This window comes from Amblyomma americanum, chromosome 1 (assembly GCF_052857255.1).
Source record: "Amblyomma americanum isolate KBUSLIRL-KWMA chromosome 1, ASM5285725v1, whole genome shotgun sequence".
NCBI classification, from domain to species: domain Eukaryota; kingdom Metazoa; phylum Arthropoda; class Arachnida; order Ixodida; family Ixodidae; genus Amblyomma; species Amblyomma americanum.
Window position 1 is genome coordinate 255,416,803 of NC_135497.1, and position 15,266 is coordinate 255,432,068.

Sequence of the window (15,266 nt, forward strand, 5' to 3'; positions counted from 1 at the left end):
TGAATAAATTGGTACCAGAACATCCCGGATTCGCGATACGCAGGCTCAGGTAGCTCAAGACACCACAACACGGCGTTCTTAAACCTCTCTCCTGCGCACACATATCACAGCGGTTGTTACGTCGGAACGGGGCTGTTCATCGGATGTGCGTCAATGAACACTTCGTCGATGACTCGTGCGCTGACATTCGAAAAATATCCGAAAATATTGCGAGCAGCATACAGGAAATGTTCGCAGCTGATAACAGTCTCGAATCAATCGTACTTGATTCATTCGCCGTACTGCGTGGGCGGACGCGTAGGTCCGCTGTTCGAAAATTTTTAATTCTTGCCCACCCTTCTTAGACCTGATATACATTTCACTTCCCAAGACGATAGATACCCCGGCCCACTGCTTACCCTCAGGTACCAATGCATGTATGTAAGTCCCCTCAGCGTCAAACGGAACGTGAACGGGACAACTAAAGTGCGAACGTAAGAGCACGAAAATATTAGCTGCTAGACGAGAAAGACAGCTGGGATCCATTAATGCTTCTAAAGGTAGGTAATCGTGCCTTCGAAGTGAAACTCTTCTGCGTTAGAATTCGAGTGCCCTACACTAGGATATTTTCATTTTTCTGTTGGCTTTCTAAATGGCTTGTTTGCGCTTCATTTGGCGCCGTTGTATACGCGCAGTCGGCAGCAAAAGTTTGCGGGATGCGTTTGCTCGGCAACAAAGTAATTGTAGCCCTGCCTCGAAACCCAGTCGCATATACTGACGCCAGAGGATGGAGTATGTAAGTTCCTTCATATACTCGCAAGCATTTTAGGCGATTAGCTTGCGTGACGTCGCCAAAATATTTTTTTTCGCGCACCCGAGAGCTTTTCCTGCCTACTGTATACGAGGCGCACACTTGCGCCTTGTCGCCATGATCACTGATCTGTTGACTTCCGGTTTTCGTGCGCATTTCCTGTCTTCGGAAGTGGCGCCTCTGATTGGCCAGATTGCTAAGACGTCATAGAAATGACGTCGCGGCAGTTCATTTTTCGCAGGAGCTATTAATGCGGAAGTGTTTCGGGGAATTTTATTTGCGTTTTTATCAACAACGCAGCTATCTTTCCGCGTATAAAAATACGTCAGTAATGTTACCTATAAATAATCTATCCGTCTAGCTTAGTCTTATATTACTCTTTAGTGTCCCTTTAAAGTTATATTGTAGTCAAAACTAGATCTAAAAGTGTTTGAAAACTTCTGTTTGCTTACGAATTCAGGCCCTGCACTCCGCTTTCCTGAGCCCGTGTGTGTTATTCAAAAATGTCTTATAATAGAACCTCCCGCCGTATGAAGCCTTCAGAGAAAAAGGCAGTAAAGATATGTGCGCGCTGCTGCTATTTCAGCAGGCTCTTACAAAACTGAATTTCACTTACTTCGGCCGTTAGGCACGTGCTGCTGAACGTAGGGCACAATACTGGTTTGTTTAAACTGAAAAAAAAGAAGAAAATAAGTTTTTTTTTTTTTTTGCTCTGCGGTGAGCTCGCAGCGTGCTGCGGCAGCCCGGCTGACGAAGACAACGGCACGCCACAGCACGCATTTCAACCCTCACCGCTTTGTTTCCAAGATTTTCGTTCCGATTTCCTCAAGACCTCTCCAAATTCGTTATTTGCATTCACAGATTCCTCTATTTATATTTATGAGCCGCTTGCGATAAACCTGGATGAATTTTCTCCCGTTGGGATCTGCACAAAACCCTGGCCAATCCCCCACCGTGGGTATGTGCCACCGCTTTTGAGGCAACAACAACGCTCGTCTGGCGCGCACAGTTCCAAATCCGGCAGCTACGCGATCGGATGTCAGCGGTGCGACGACTCGGATTGCCGACCGGTCCGCTCCCTCCTGTCTGAGCGAGTCCTTTTCGAAATATATTTGTGGACGCCAAACACCATCGGTTTGTCTGGGATGCTCCTTCCACAAGCTTCTTCTGCCTGGCTGATGACCGTGGGTTTTCTTTGCGCGTGAGTAGCGCACGCCGTTAAGTGCCGCAAAAAGCTTCTCACTGCCCATTACACTGGCAATTAAGGCAGGCTTCGTTGGTTGCTATGGGTTACGCGGGTTATCACTATACGCTTTAGGCCGCCTGTTTGCTCCTACGTGTAACGCGCTGTGGCGAAGCATGGTCCTTTTTAGGGTATAGCTTCTGAGAGCTATAACTAGCACAACACGCCTGTGTGCTTTCGACTTGATCAACTTAGGCGCCTGCCTAAAGCTAGGCCTACATACGATCTAGCCCATGCTGCCTCGCGATACGCAATAACTTAGAAAGTTACCTTTTGGAAGCGGCAGCTATTTCTACTCCCAGAATTGGTTATTTCGGCTTGCATCTTCCTTTGAGTTTTTTGACTGGTTTTGATTTTATTCTTTTCGCGCTCTCATCAAAAATTGGTCGCGCCTACCAAATTTCCGGCCGTGTAGCAACCGGTCTTGTCCCCCCTACTGGGGGGCAAGAAACCCGCAGCGGCTTCTGAATTTCTTTCTTCAATTTGACTAGTGTCAGTGAGGACTTCATCCCCTCATCCCATAATGCCTTATCAGACCGATTTTCGTTCAGCTATCTCCCCGGACCATGCCCGGCCTCTTTTGTTTCGACGAAGCCTCGTCAACGCACCGAGTTGAGGCGTTGCCCCGGAATGCAGCTTCATCGAGCAGCTGGCAGTTTTGACCTCACTACTGAGGAACTACCGCGTCCAAAAAAGTGCCTCTTTTTACTGCATATCAGAAACTTCAGAGCAAAAATTTTTCGAACACATCAGCACTGTAACACCTGGTTATGCGTAGCCGGCGCATCCTGAGCTATGGATGCTAGGTTACACAGCAGACGGGCATCAAGCTCCGACATTGCTAGGGATTGTCGGGGCTTCACAGCAGATGCAACGTACAGGCGCTGTCGGGGAATTCCTGAACCAGGCCATTACAATCATCTGCACTTCGTAGTCGGGCTCATTTGCAGTAGTATGCTGGGCGCACTCAGGGCGTACTGGCACTGGCTTGTCTCATACTGCAGTGATTTCGAAGATGTGTTGAGCCTCGAGCTCCAGTCTATCTCCGACACTGTTGCTTGTTTATTTAACAATATTTAACTGTGTTGTAGAAATATCCGTCGCCGACATCCGCAAAGAGGAAACCGCTGCCGTGGCAGCGACAAGGCGACGGAGTGAGCAGTAACGGCACAGATGCCGGGGACCCGGCAAGGCGAACCCCGATACTGCTTGAGGAACCTACCGCAAGAGGGCTCTCGGTGGCGCCGCTACATAGCGTTCCTGTATATGCTCCCGCGGGGAGCAGAGTTTCGCGTAGATGCAAGGAAGTACAAACCTTTCCCAAAAAAACTTGAAACAAAGTTGTGCGGGAAAGCCGCTCCTCATTTGGAAAGAGCCATGATCAGGACAGCGCCAGCGATGTTCGGTATAGTTAGCTTACTTTTTCTTAGCCCACAAGCTACGTTCGGCCAGAGACAACGCTTTTTCCTTGCAGTGTCTTAATTTATAAACATAAATGCAAAGTCCAGCATACTTTACGAGAAAAAAAAAACATTGCGCTCAAAACTCGATCGCCACACAACTCGTCCGGAGATCTAAAGTGATTTGCCGAGCGTCCAACTACATCATGCATGAAAGAGATCACCATGCATTTAATAAAATTTAGCCCATTTTCCGAAAATAATCGAGCAGTGGGTTTTGCTTCTACGCCCTATTGTGGAGAACTTTCGGCCTTCCATAGGGACCAAAAGATCCCGAGAGGCGAGAACAAGGGTTCTACTTACCTTACAGAGATTTATAGCTTAAGGGCTGCAATAGGTGCCCCGCTACACGTCTAAGAAACAAACCTCGCTGGCCGGTTACGTTTGGCAAAAAATGTACAGATAAGATTTGCTAGTGGTAGCCTAAGGAGGTCATAAGATTATTAGAACAAGCAAAACTGTGTCAGTTGTGCGAGAAAAACGAACAACACTCATGTGTTTTTAAACCCTGGCTAGTCGGGGCAAAATAAGAAAACAGCTGCTTGATGTTTCCTCCGTTTTCTAAAATAAACACCAGCTTACAAACAAACAAAGAAAAGACAGCATAAGAAGAGCAAAAAGTCGAGTCTGGATTATCGAACCCGGATATTTCGATTTACTGTTTATATCGAAAACACATATTATCCCTAGCGGTGTGCGAATATTCAGAAATTTTGAATATCGAATCAAATATCACTCTATTCGATCATTCGAACCAATCAAATAGTGTATGTTCAAAATTATTCGAAATGAATCAAATATGCCTTCAATTTTTCGGGTAATTTTCGAATAAATGACGCGAAGTTCAAATGAGGCCTGCCGCATTTTCTTTCCGCGACTATTCCAAAAACAGGAGCCATACACACCGCGTACCAAGCTTTCGCGATCGGTACGTAAGGTATGGAGGGTTCAGCGCCGCGGTGCGGTCCATTCGCGTGGCGATGTTCGTAATCCTCATGCATGACCTCAGATATTGGACGACGCGGCAAGGCCCAGGCAGGTTCAGCAAACCCGGCCTTTATTCCTGACTTCAGAGGCTATGCCTCATAGTGTAAGGAAGGGCCGTATCGACCGTGGAGGACGGGACTTCTTGCTGTATACGCCTTGTGTATTTTGTTCTTAACTATGAATAAACTTTCAACTTCAAACTTTCGACTGCAAGCTCAAAAGAGTCAGTGAGCAATATGCCCAGAGTGGTTCTCACGTCCTTGCGCGTCAGAATATTTCGGGGTCAGCCGGCGCCCGTGAGCAGGCCTACAACGACGTTCAGGGAGAGGACAGCTAAGCGTGGCGAATCCCAAGTCCTGTTGATTGCTGCGCGATGTGGTCGAAACAGCGTGACGGTACAACTGGTGTTTCCTATCTTTTTTCTATCACCATGCACACCGTTAGGCGGCCGCTATAACAGCTCGCAAAACGCAGTGGGGCGCAGCGAGTTGACACACAGTCAAAACAAAAAACAAACTCGAAAGTGGCGAAGCCACAGCAGCAAGGTCGCGGTGTAGCTAACACCGCGACACATTGCATGGGGTAGCTAGCACTGTGGGCTGCAGGTCATCATGACCAAAACATAAACAGTCAATGTCGTCGAACGCAGTGCAAGCAACCAATGTAACTTCCACGCGCTGGATTTCACATTATTCAGACTTGCCTCCATGAAATAAAACACGCGTTTCTAGTTTTCATGGCTTCCAAATAATCTTGCCATTCCCTGATGGCGAAAAGAAAAATACTGTCCAAGTGAAAGTTGGCAAAAACAGACTTACACGTTGATGAAGCCGATGTAAACCAGCGCTGCACTGGAAGCAATGCTCCTCAGACGTTACCAAGCTGCGAATCGGAACTGCTCCAAGCACTGCTCCAAGGCTACGTCTATACAAAACAAGGGGATAAAACTGAGAAATGTCATGAAATTACAAGAGTAAATTTGTGCATCTTGTCTTGTTCATACGTATTGTCAGTTATCGTTCTTTCACTGATCGGTTCCCGCTGATTGTGAGAGCGCGGGTGAGTGAAATGGGCTAGTGAAAGCAATATCGTCTGTTCTTTTTATTTTGAATTTTTAGGTGGAATAACTTTCATTTTGCACACTCAGATTTTAATAATCCTTTTGCACTAATGTATGGAACACATGAGCAATCCCTTCAACCGGAATATTCGACCGTGAAAAATTGTGAGAGCGCATTTCGGGAATTTTAGTGGAGTTATACGCGAGTTCGAGGTGCGTGGTGCAGTGCGCCCGTAGCCGAGCCGCGCTTGTGGTGGCACACGCAAGCCTGCTTTTCTGACTGCGAAAACAGGACTCGCTCACACCGACGTTCCGGGCTGGGCCTTCGTAAATACCGATTTTTCTTGAATGCATAGTCCGTGCTCCGCACACGTCTGTCACTTTTCTTTCCAAGCTTGTTTTTTTCTTTCTAAGCATCCCAAGGGAAAGAATATTCTGTACGAGCAAGACTGGTGATTCTTATTTTATTTATTAAAGGCGAAACGTAAATTGCGTTGGCCGGGCAAAAAAATTTTCCCTCATCATTCGACAAAACTTGGCCCGGTTCATCAATTTTCCTCTGGCATGAGAAATGCAGAGATGGAAATGTACAACCGTGACGTCAGCGCAGAAGGAAAAAGCACCGAGGTTGGCGGTGCGTGAGAGTGCGAAAGGATCGGGGGAAGACAGCAGCAAGAGAGGAGCCGGCTCTTTCTCATCAGTATTCGCCGCATCGCGCTCGGCGCAGTGACTGCACTCCTTTTGCCAAGTTTTAATTAGCCGACGCCTTGGCAGGGCACGAACCAAGCGGGCCGCTGATTCTTCGGCTCCCTGCGCTTGTCGCCTCCATTTCCTCGCACAGCAGGTCCCCGCTCATAGCGCCTTCGCGGTCCGCAATTATACTGCGATCGGTGCGTCTCCTCTCCCTGCACCCACGTGTCCCCACCCCAGGTTCCGGGGAGGAACGGACGAGTGCTGCTGCTGCCGCCCCGACGACACGTGCTCGCCAGGCCCCAGCGATGTTCGGGTCCGCTCTTGAGAGCGGCCCCGCCGATGGTAGTCAAGAGCGGCCCCGCCGATGGTAGTCCGATGCACGACTGCTCCGGAACCAGACCTGTGTCCCGGGCAACCAAGAGTGGACCGAGAAATTTCGTTGCTGCGAGTGGCGGCCCGCTCGACGGCTTGGCCCCGGTGTGCCTGGGTTCGCGATTTGCTCTGAGGAACCATGGCATTCGTTATCTATGCAGCTGTGGCGATCCACATTACACCGTCTCTTTTTTTTGCTTCGCGTGGCTGCAGTGTCGGTCTCTCGCTGAATGTGTACTAAACCCGGCTTTCCTCCGAAAGCCTTTGGAGGCGTGCTAACCTGTTTTTAGGCTACTCAAATGTTTTGCACTGAATACAGGCTGGCGAATCGACCCACTCTCGTACTGTAATTCACCGGTACTGAAGTGGAAGCTGCAGGGCTGCCGCAAGCAGACTCGGGGATGAATGCCCAAAGCATCTCACACGTAAAAACGATTCGAGACTGGCTCGCTTCCGGGACTTCGGCCGCCGCGATAGCCCGGAGTGCAATATCCAAGGCGCCAGACAGCCCGTTTCGGACCGTTTTGGTCAACGAGCAATAGGCGGAAACCGCGAGTAAGTTCGTGGGAAGAGAAACTGGCTGCATATTTAAAACATCATCGTTCAATGCGAGATAAATGAATTAAAAACAGCCGGAGTTGCGCAAATATGCACAATAGCGGTGCGTATGGGGAATTCAGGGCATCTATATCCTCTCAGGACGCAATCAAACGCGAGCACCGCCATGCATAACGAGTGTTTCCCTCTTTTTTTTTTGTTCACGTACACTGAACAAGTAGCTGGACTAGTGTTTTCACATAATGTGTCCATCCAAAGTGAGAATGCAGCAACATTTCCCCGTTTCCTGCCGGCTTCCTCCTCAAGCCTCATTGCATATCGTCGCGTGAGAGCACCCTCATAGGGTCAACATTTGTCAGTCTGCACCAAAAACGCGAAGCTTGGCAAACATTTCGCTATTCATTTGTGATCGGCTTTCGATGTAGAGCTTCATTCCACTCATTGAGTAACCTCTCTGGATACGATGTGGCCGCGCCTTGAGCATGCGCTGAAGTTTCTAATTTGAAAGAAAATCAAAATCACCAATGTCCGTGCGATGCATCATGGCTATACAAGGCCACTCACAGATGTTCGAGAGAGAAAGTGCAAAGTGCAGAAGTGAGGAGGACGGGGGCAACGTGAAAGAATGGTGCTACCTTTTCAGTGACGAGGGACCTTAATCCTGAACAGTCCATATACGTAAAACGGTCACACGCCGCTGTCGCGCTACACGCGGATATGGGTCACACATGGCAGAGCTCGTGACCCTCCAGTACGCTCCGCTAGTAGAGAAGATGCGCGTTTCATTGGTGGTCCCACGCGTATTTGTCCCGGCGTATAGACTTACCTGAGCTTCTTCTGTGAAGGAACAGTTGGTAATCACATGCCACTCTAGAAGGAATAGATGAGGCGCGAAAGGGCATGATCCTCAACCCGTGAGGGTTATTTACTACTGAACTGTATATCGTCGCGGCCTGCCTTATGTGCATTCCAGTACGCACGTATCCAAATGAGTGGCGTGAGTGACAAGCAGACAGATAGCTTGTAATCAGAAAACACACACACCATTCATGCGTCATCGTTGCGTTACAGCAAAGAATTTACGATGCCATACTTTGGCAAAGAAGCTGGTGTGTGTGTGTGTGTGTGTGTGTGTGTGTGTGTGTGTGTGTGTGTGTGTGTGTGTGTGTGTGTGTGTGTGTGTGTGTGTGTGTGTGTGTGTGTGTGTGTGTGTGTGTGTGTGTGTGTGTGTGTGTGTGTGTGTGTGTGTGTGTGTGTGTGTGTGTGTGTGTGTGTGTGTGTGTGTGTGTGTGTGTGTGTGTGTGTGTGTGTGTGTGTGTGTGTGTGTGTGTGTGTGTGTGCGTGCGTGTGTGTGCGTGTGTGTGTGTGTGTGTGTGTGTGTGTGTGTGTGTGTGTGTGTGTGTTATAAGCTAATTTTCTGCATCTCACTCATCTCCCTCGTTGCGTTCGGACACGCGTCCTCTCGTATTTGAAGCCTTTGTCAGGAATATGCAAGCCACCGGTTTTGTTCCTGGCCCTCGCAGTGTGCATCATTCGCATCGTGGGCGCCTTGAATTTCTATGGCACTCTCGTCCTCACCTCTCCGAAGCTTAGAACTTGCAGGTGTTCTGGAGACCCCTCCTACACTGCTTAGAAGCAAACCCCTTGGGTTGTATGTTTGTGACAAAGGCTGTACAACCAAGAAGAAGTAAGGTTTGCTTAGGAGTAGCGCCCGTGTGCCTTCCACTTTTTTTTTCGTCAGTGTCGTCTGTCGCTCGTCATGCAGCTCCACAGACGAGGCGCAACAGTCGCGGATGTTTGTCAATTCTCAGCCCATGGATACCGTGGAGGTTTGTCGTTCAGTGGGATTTTGCGCTCTGTCAGAGGTGCATACCGGGTATTTCGCCTAAGACTTCGCACAATGAGCGCTTTTTTTCGCCATAGCATTGTCAGCATTGTAGTACATCGTAATACAACAAAGACTTGATAACTAGCAGGCTGGTTAAATAAAATTAAATAGTTAACTTTGTTACTGTTAGGCTCCTTAATTATTGAGAGGGATGTAGCCCAATGTGCTATATATATATATATATAAGGTAAGGGAAATGAGGGAGTAGTTTTGACAAAGTTATGAAGGGAGCCAACAGTTACCGAAACCAAGGTGCATAGGGGAATGTCTAATTTTTTTTATTTTTTTAATGTGTGGTGCTAATCAGTGGGATAATGATACTAAGATTAATCTATCGCTTAAAGAAAATTACTTATAAAGCAGCAGAAAAAACAACTATGCCGCCGGTGGGATCCGAACCCACGACCTCCGAATATCGCGTCCGGTGCTCTTCGGTTTCGGTAACTGTTAGCTCCCTTCATAAGTGTATATATATATATATATATATATATATATATATATATATATATATATATATATATATATATATATATATATATATATATATATATATATATATATATATATATATATATATATATATATATCCTCCTTATGCGAAGGCCACGAAGTGGGCGTCACTGATGACACTAGGAAAATAGTCTCTGGTCTGTGCCGCACGCTCCAGAAGTTAGGGGGGGGGAGGAAAACTACGAAACCACTATATGACTTAATGGAAAGGCTGTTTGTCTGTTTTACAAACAAGTCGCCACGGGTACTTTTTCCCTCGGTCTGCACTGTGGGAAAACGCAACCGGAGCGAGGTCACGTTCGTCGGTGCGAAAGAGATGCAGGGCACGCTCTTACCCCATTCGGCTCTGTGTGCTCCCAAGGTGGCGAGGCATCCTGGTCCTTTGGATCTCGTGCCCAAGTGACGCCACGCAGAGATGAGGAAAGCGATGCTGGCCAACCTCCGTCTGGAAAAAGCGCCGTCAGCTGCACTGCCCAGCGGTATGCTGCTTGGCCGCATGTTAGCCGGTCCTCCGTGACGTAAACGCTGCGTGACCATTCCTATGTAAGAATGCCTGTACAGCCAGAAGATGACGACGCGTCACCCATGCCATCGACCTCTAAAGTGTGCAGTGAGGTACGCAACGACATGGCGCGGCGCGCACTGGACCACGCCCTGTCCGAGCGCCGGCCTATTACGCCCCGACGGCACCACTGGTCGCGCCAGACGAGCAGCCACAGAGACTCACTGAGAAGAATTTCACGCCACTGAGTGGCAATGGCGTCGACAGCAAGTATGCTTTCGAACGAGAAGGGCTGGCGCAAATGAATCGACCGCTATTCCAGCGAATGAGAGTTTCGCCGCGGACGACGATACCAACGGGTGAACAGTGGGAGCACGACAGCGAGCGCATTGCGTTTTGAGTGCGACGAAGGCAGACACATGCTTATGCGACAAGAATAAACGGGCCCTCTTAACGCGAAAGGTTCTGCAGTGAGGCGAGCCTAATAAGAGGCCTATTTTCATCGAATATCATCGACATCGAGGCTGCCTCAATTATGGTGCCATGTACAAGTCTGGCTGACGATTTAGCCCGTGCTAGCGATCGGTCACTCGCGAAACGCTTTTTGGTCAACGAAGTGAGAGGTCCTCCAGATTCCGATAGTGCGTCGAAAAGGGCACGATAATTCCGTGTTGGCGGTAAATGCAAGCTGTTCCATGACGGCTGCAGCAGTGCGAAAAGACGAGTACAGGACAGCGCTGTTCTAGCCTAGTTCTTTGAAGTTCCTGACTAGACCAACTAGCATCAGACCAAACTGCTCTTTGTCAAAAACTACGAGGCAATCGTCCCCATCCCTGAACCTATTTGTAAACAGATCGCATAGTTTCATTCGAGGGCTTTGTCGACCTCGGCAATGTAGGAGAAGGAAAAAACTTAATTTAAGGCCAGCACTTAGGCCCAGTGAAAGCCGCAGACTGCTGAAAATCCACCCGCATTACATTTTAATAGAATCCTACAAATACAATCCGAACATTATTATAACCCTGCGTTGGATACCTGATCATGCTGGGGTCAAGAAAAATGAGTTGGCTCATCAGGCTAGCCCACGATATTAACATCCGGGTGCTCTCGATCCGCTGGCCCCAATCCAACGTCACCGGAAGACGCCGCAACACGCAAAGAGCAAATAGTTTAACCCTACCAGAACATATATAGTCTTCCGGTAGACGATGCGCTGCAGTATGGAAGCCACACTTGCGATGCTTGCGACCCTCGAGACCGCGGATTGTAAATAAAAGGTAAACAGTTCAAGAAAGCTCTCCATGTAACGTCGCATTGGTTTCTAATGTCCAGCTCCTGATTGGCGTAAAAAATTTGCTCCTTTACGCTCTGCGCATGAGGTGGGCATGTGACAATACTGCGAAACAAATCTTCTCCATCAACGCTAAATCCCAGGCAACCTTCGTGATCTTGCTCTTTTCGGATGTAGAGAGCATTCAAGAAGCGAGACACGACGAAAGGATCGTAGGCATTTACTTCTTCGAGGTAACGTAGCAGCTATACGTAAACAAGGAGTGTGGCCGAGAAATCCAAACTGATTCATTGGGGCGCTAAGGAATCCGTTGCTGCACAACCACACCTTCAACGTTATCCCTCGCTCCTACTTAACCTCGGCAATCCCCTCGAAGCCTCTTCAGCCACGGGAGTCGACCCAATATTTGTGAGCACATGCCCACTTACGGAACGGCATTGTGATAAGATGGCGCTCGTGTTCCTTGCATAACGAAACTTATGCAACAGTGACCGACGCAAATTTACTTCCTGGCGGCCGAAAGCTGCGCGTAAGAGAAAAGGGCGTACGGGAGGGGCTGACCGCGCACGTGATCGGCCCCGAGATGCAAAGTGGAGCCCCCTGAAGCTCGGCAGGAAGGGAAAGGGCGTCCGATTGTTTCACAAATGCGCGGCTGTTGGCGATCGCAATATATGGCCCAGACGCAAGCCAGAAACGAAAAGAACAAAGAGGAGAAGCTCTTCCCGGGCCTTCAAATGGGAGATTAAATACATATCGCATAACGCTCATCCGGAAACAACGTCGCCCCGCCAACAGGTGAAATGGAAAACGGATTGTTTAGAGAAAAAGAGGGCCCGCGACGCTCCCGAAAGCACGATATTGGAGCAAAAGCCCCGGGGAATGGCCGCGGTGAATTGGTCCGGCAGCGGGCGCGTGAGTCGCGGGAAAGGGGGCGCACCGGTGCACGCGGCCATGATTGGAATGCTTAGATGAAAAAGCGACCTTCCAAAACGGGCACCGTCTGCTGCCGCCACCTCTGGCCAGGCTTCGAGAGAAAGCGGGGCGGGGAGGATAGGGGAAAAAACGAGGAAAAGGGACGACTAGCCGGCACGACTGGAAGGGTGTGGAAGAGCTCTTTAGAGTTTGGAAGCGCGTCATGGTTATGGATTTCCGTCGCGCTGGCACCGTGGGGAATATGGGGCGCCCGAGAACGCGCGTCAAAATGAAGAAGGCGATGAAGTATATTGACGCGTTTGGGGGGGGGGGGGGGGGGGGGCGGTAATAACAAGGAACAGAAAAAAGGGGAAGGGCAGCAAATGTGAAGAGCGCCGAAGAGGAGAGAGGCACGGGGGAGAGTGTGAGCCCCGGTGAGTGGGATTGAGAAGTTGGCCGCTCTAAAGCCCATTTGGAAGTTCGGGCTTGCGAGACCTCGCGTTGTGGTGGTGGCCGGCCTGAATGGGGAATGACGTACGGCGAAAATGACCGCGCGACAAAAATGAGAACAAAAATGAGGGGAGTAGGAGAGTCAGGGCGCCCGCGCATAAGGAAAATAAAGAAAACAAAAAAAAACGAGGCGGCCCCAGGCCGAGGTGATTATATGAGAGCCTGTCGAGCGCGTACCGCGTTTCGCCGCACAGAGGCTACACACGGTGCGGATGGTGTTATTACCTGCGTTGTCAACACCAGGTAGGCACATTGCTAAAAAACAGTGCAATTTCATAACTTTGGCGCTTGAAAGATTGAAAGAGTGTCCCCCTGGCACTCTGTCAACAAGCTAAAAAGTGTGACTATTTCATCTTGTTTTTTTTTTACTTGCGAAAACAACATTCCATTTTTCAAACCCTACTTTCTTCATGTTTCGGCAGTGGTGAAGCATCAAACTATCTTGTTTAAAGCGACATTGAGGGTAAACAGAAGAACAGAAGTTCGGCCTGTATTGATTGACTACGACATACTGACGACAAAAAGACCGCACTCACGGAAAGCCGTTTTTATAAGTTGGAAAAGACGAAGAATCTAAATATAGGTGTCGCCATCCCCGGTCGATTTCACAAGTCAACGGCGTGCATCCGCACAGAATTATACGCGGATCCCAGAGGCTATGCTTCGCCGCCGTTAACTTCAAAACGACCGCAACCAGTCCACGATGTGGAAAGGGGGGTTAAACATCGTATACCTCCCAGCAGCCACGAATGACAGAAGCTAGCGCCAATTCCTCCTCCAGTTACGTTCATAGCGGTTGGCGACGCAGTTACGGCTTCAGCGGAGGTTCCTCCAATCAGCTGGGACGTAAGTTGCTCGCGCTTTCCTCCCGCTGGTGTGGACGTCACAATTTTGAATCAAGTGCCAGGAAAATTATGAAGTTAAATCTTTTTCAGCCATAAATGTGTTTTTTTTTTCATTTTGGTGCCAGATAAACATTACCATACCCAGAAGGGGTCGTATAATCAAGTTTTACGAAAGCAATAATTAGACGCAGTTGTACTGATGATTATGAATTTTTAGGGCGCGAAAGCATTTGTGGCCGAACAGAGCCATGACACAATGTGCTTTCTGACTATTTAAGGTGCGGTGAAAGACCCATTTCCCTGGCATTTCACCCCACATAGGCCAAACACCCAGCCAGGGGAAAGCTTGTGCCCATCCGCCGCGGTGGCTCAGTGGTTATGGCGCTCGGCTGCTGGCCCGAAAGACGCGGTTCAATCCCGGTCGCGGCGGTCGAATTTCGATGGAGGCGTAATGCTAGAGGCCCGTGTACTGTGCGATGTCAGTGCACATTAAAGAACCCCAGGTGATCGGAATTTCCGGAGCCCTTCACTACGGCGTCCCTCATAGCCTGAGTCGCTTTGGGACGTGAAACCCCCATAAACCAAACCAAAGCTTGTGCCCATTGTATCACCGCTGCGTATACCGGACGGCGCTGTGGATCGTATCGCACGCACCTCCCGCATGCGAGGCGGACACTGAAATCACTGGGCCACCGCTACAGTTGGAGTTATACCCAGTGTCCCTTTAATGGCATTCGATGCGCTCGGTTTGAGTTAGGCCCTTATCATGAACACGCTATATATATATATATATATATATATATATATATATATATATATATATATATATATATATATATATATATATATATATATATATATATATATATATATATATATATATATATATATATATATATATATATATATATATATACGTGCTACGTCCGCCGCTATGGTCGAGGGTGGCGCTGGTGAACACTCTCAAGGCTCGCTTACACCCAGTAAACATAAATACCCACGAGAGCAGCAGATTGGACAGCCGTCACCGTAGCTCAGTTGTTAAGAGCACCGGACGCGGTATTCGGAGGTCGTGGGTTCGGATGCCACCGGCGGCATGGTTGTTTTTTCTGCTGCTTTATAAGTAATTTTCTTTAAGCGATTTATTAATCTAAGTATTATTATCCCACTAATAAGCATAACACATTAAAAAAAAATAACGTTCCCTATGCACCTTGGTTTCGGTGACTGTTGGCTTCCTTCATAAATTTGTCAAACGGGCACCTCATTTCCTTTAACTTGTCTGCTAATATATATATATATATATATATATATATATATATATATATATATATATATATATATATATATATATATATATATATATATATATATATATATATATATATATATATATATATATATATACATATATATACACCCTTTTTTCAGTTCTCAACATTGCAAAAACTCAGCTCCATGATTGTAACGGGCGCTACTGAAGTAGCGTTTACCCAGAATTGTCGCCCTTTGACTAGTTCGCATAAATGGGGCAACCTTTCCCACTGCTTTCGACGTGCATGCCAGCTGTTTGCTACAGCAGGCTGTTTGACGACGCTAGCATTTGTTCAACCTACATGCTATTTTGCGGTGCCCTTACTGTTCG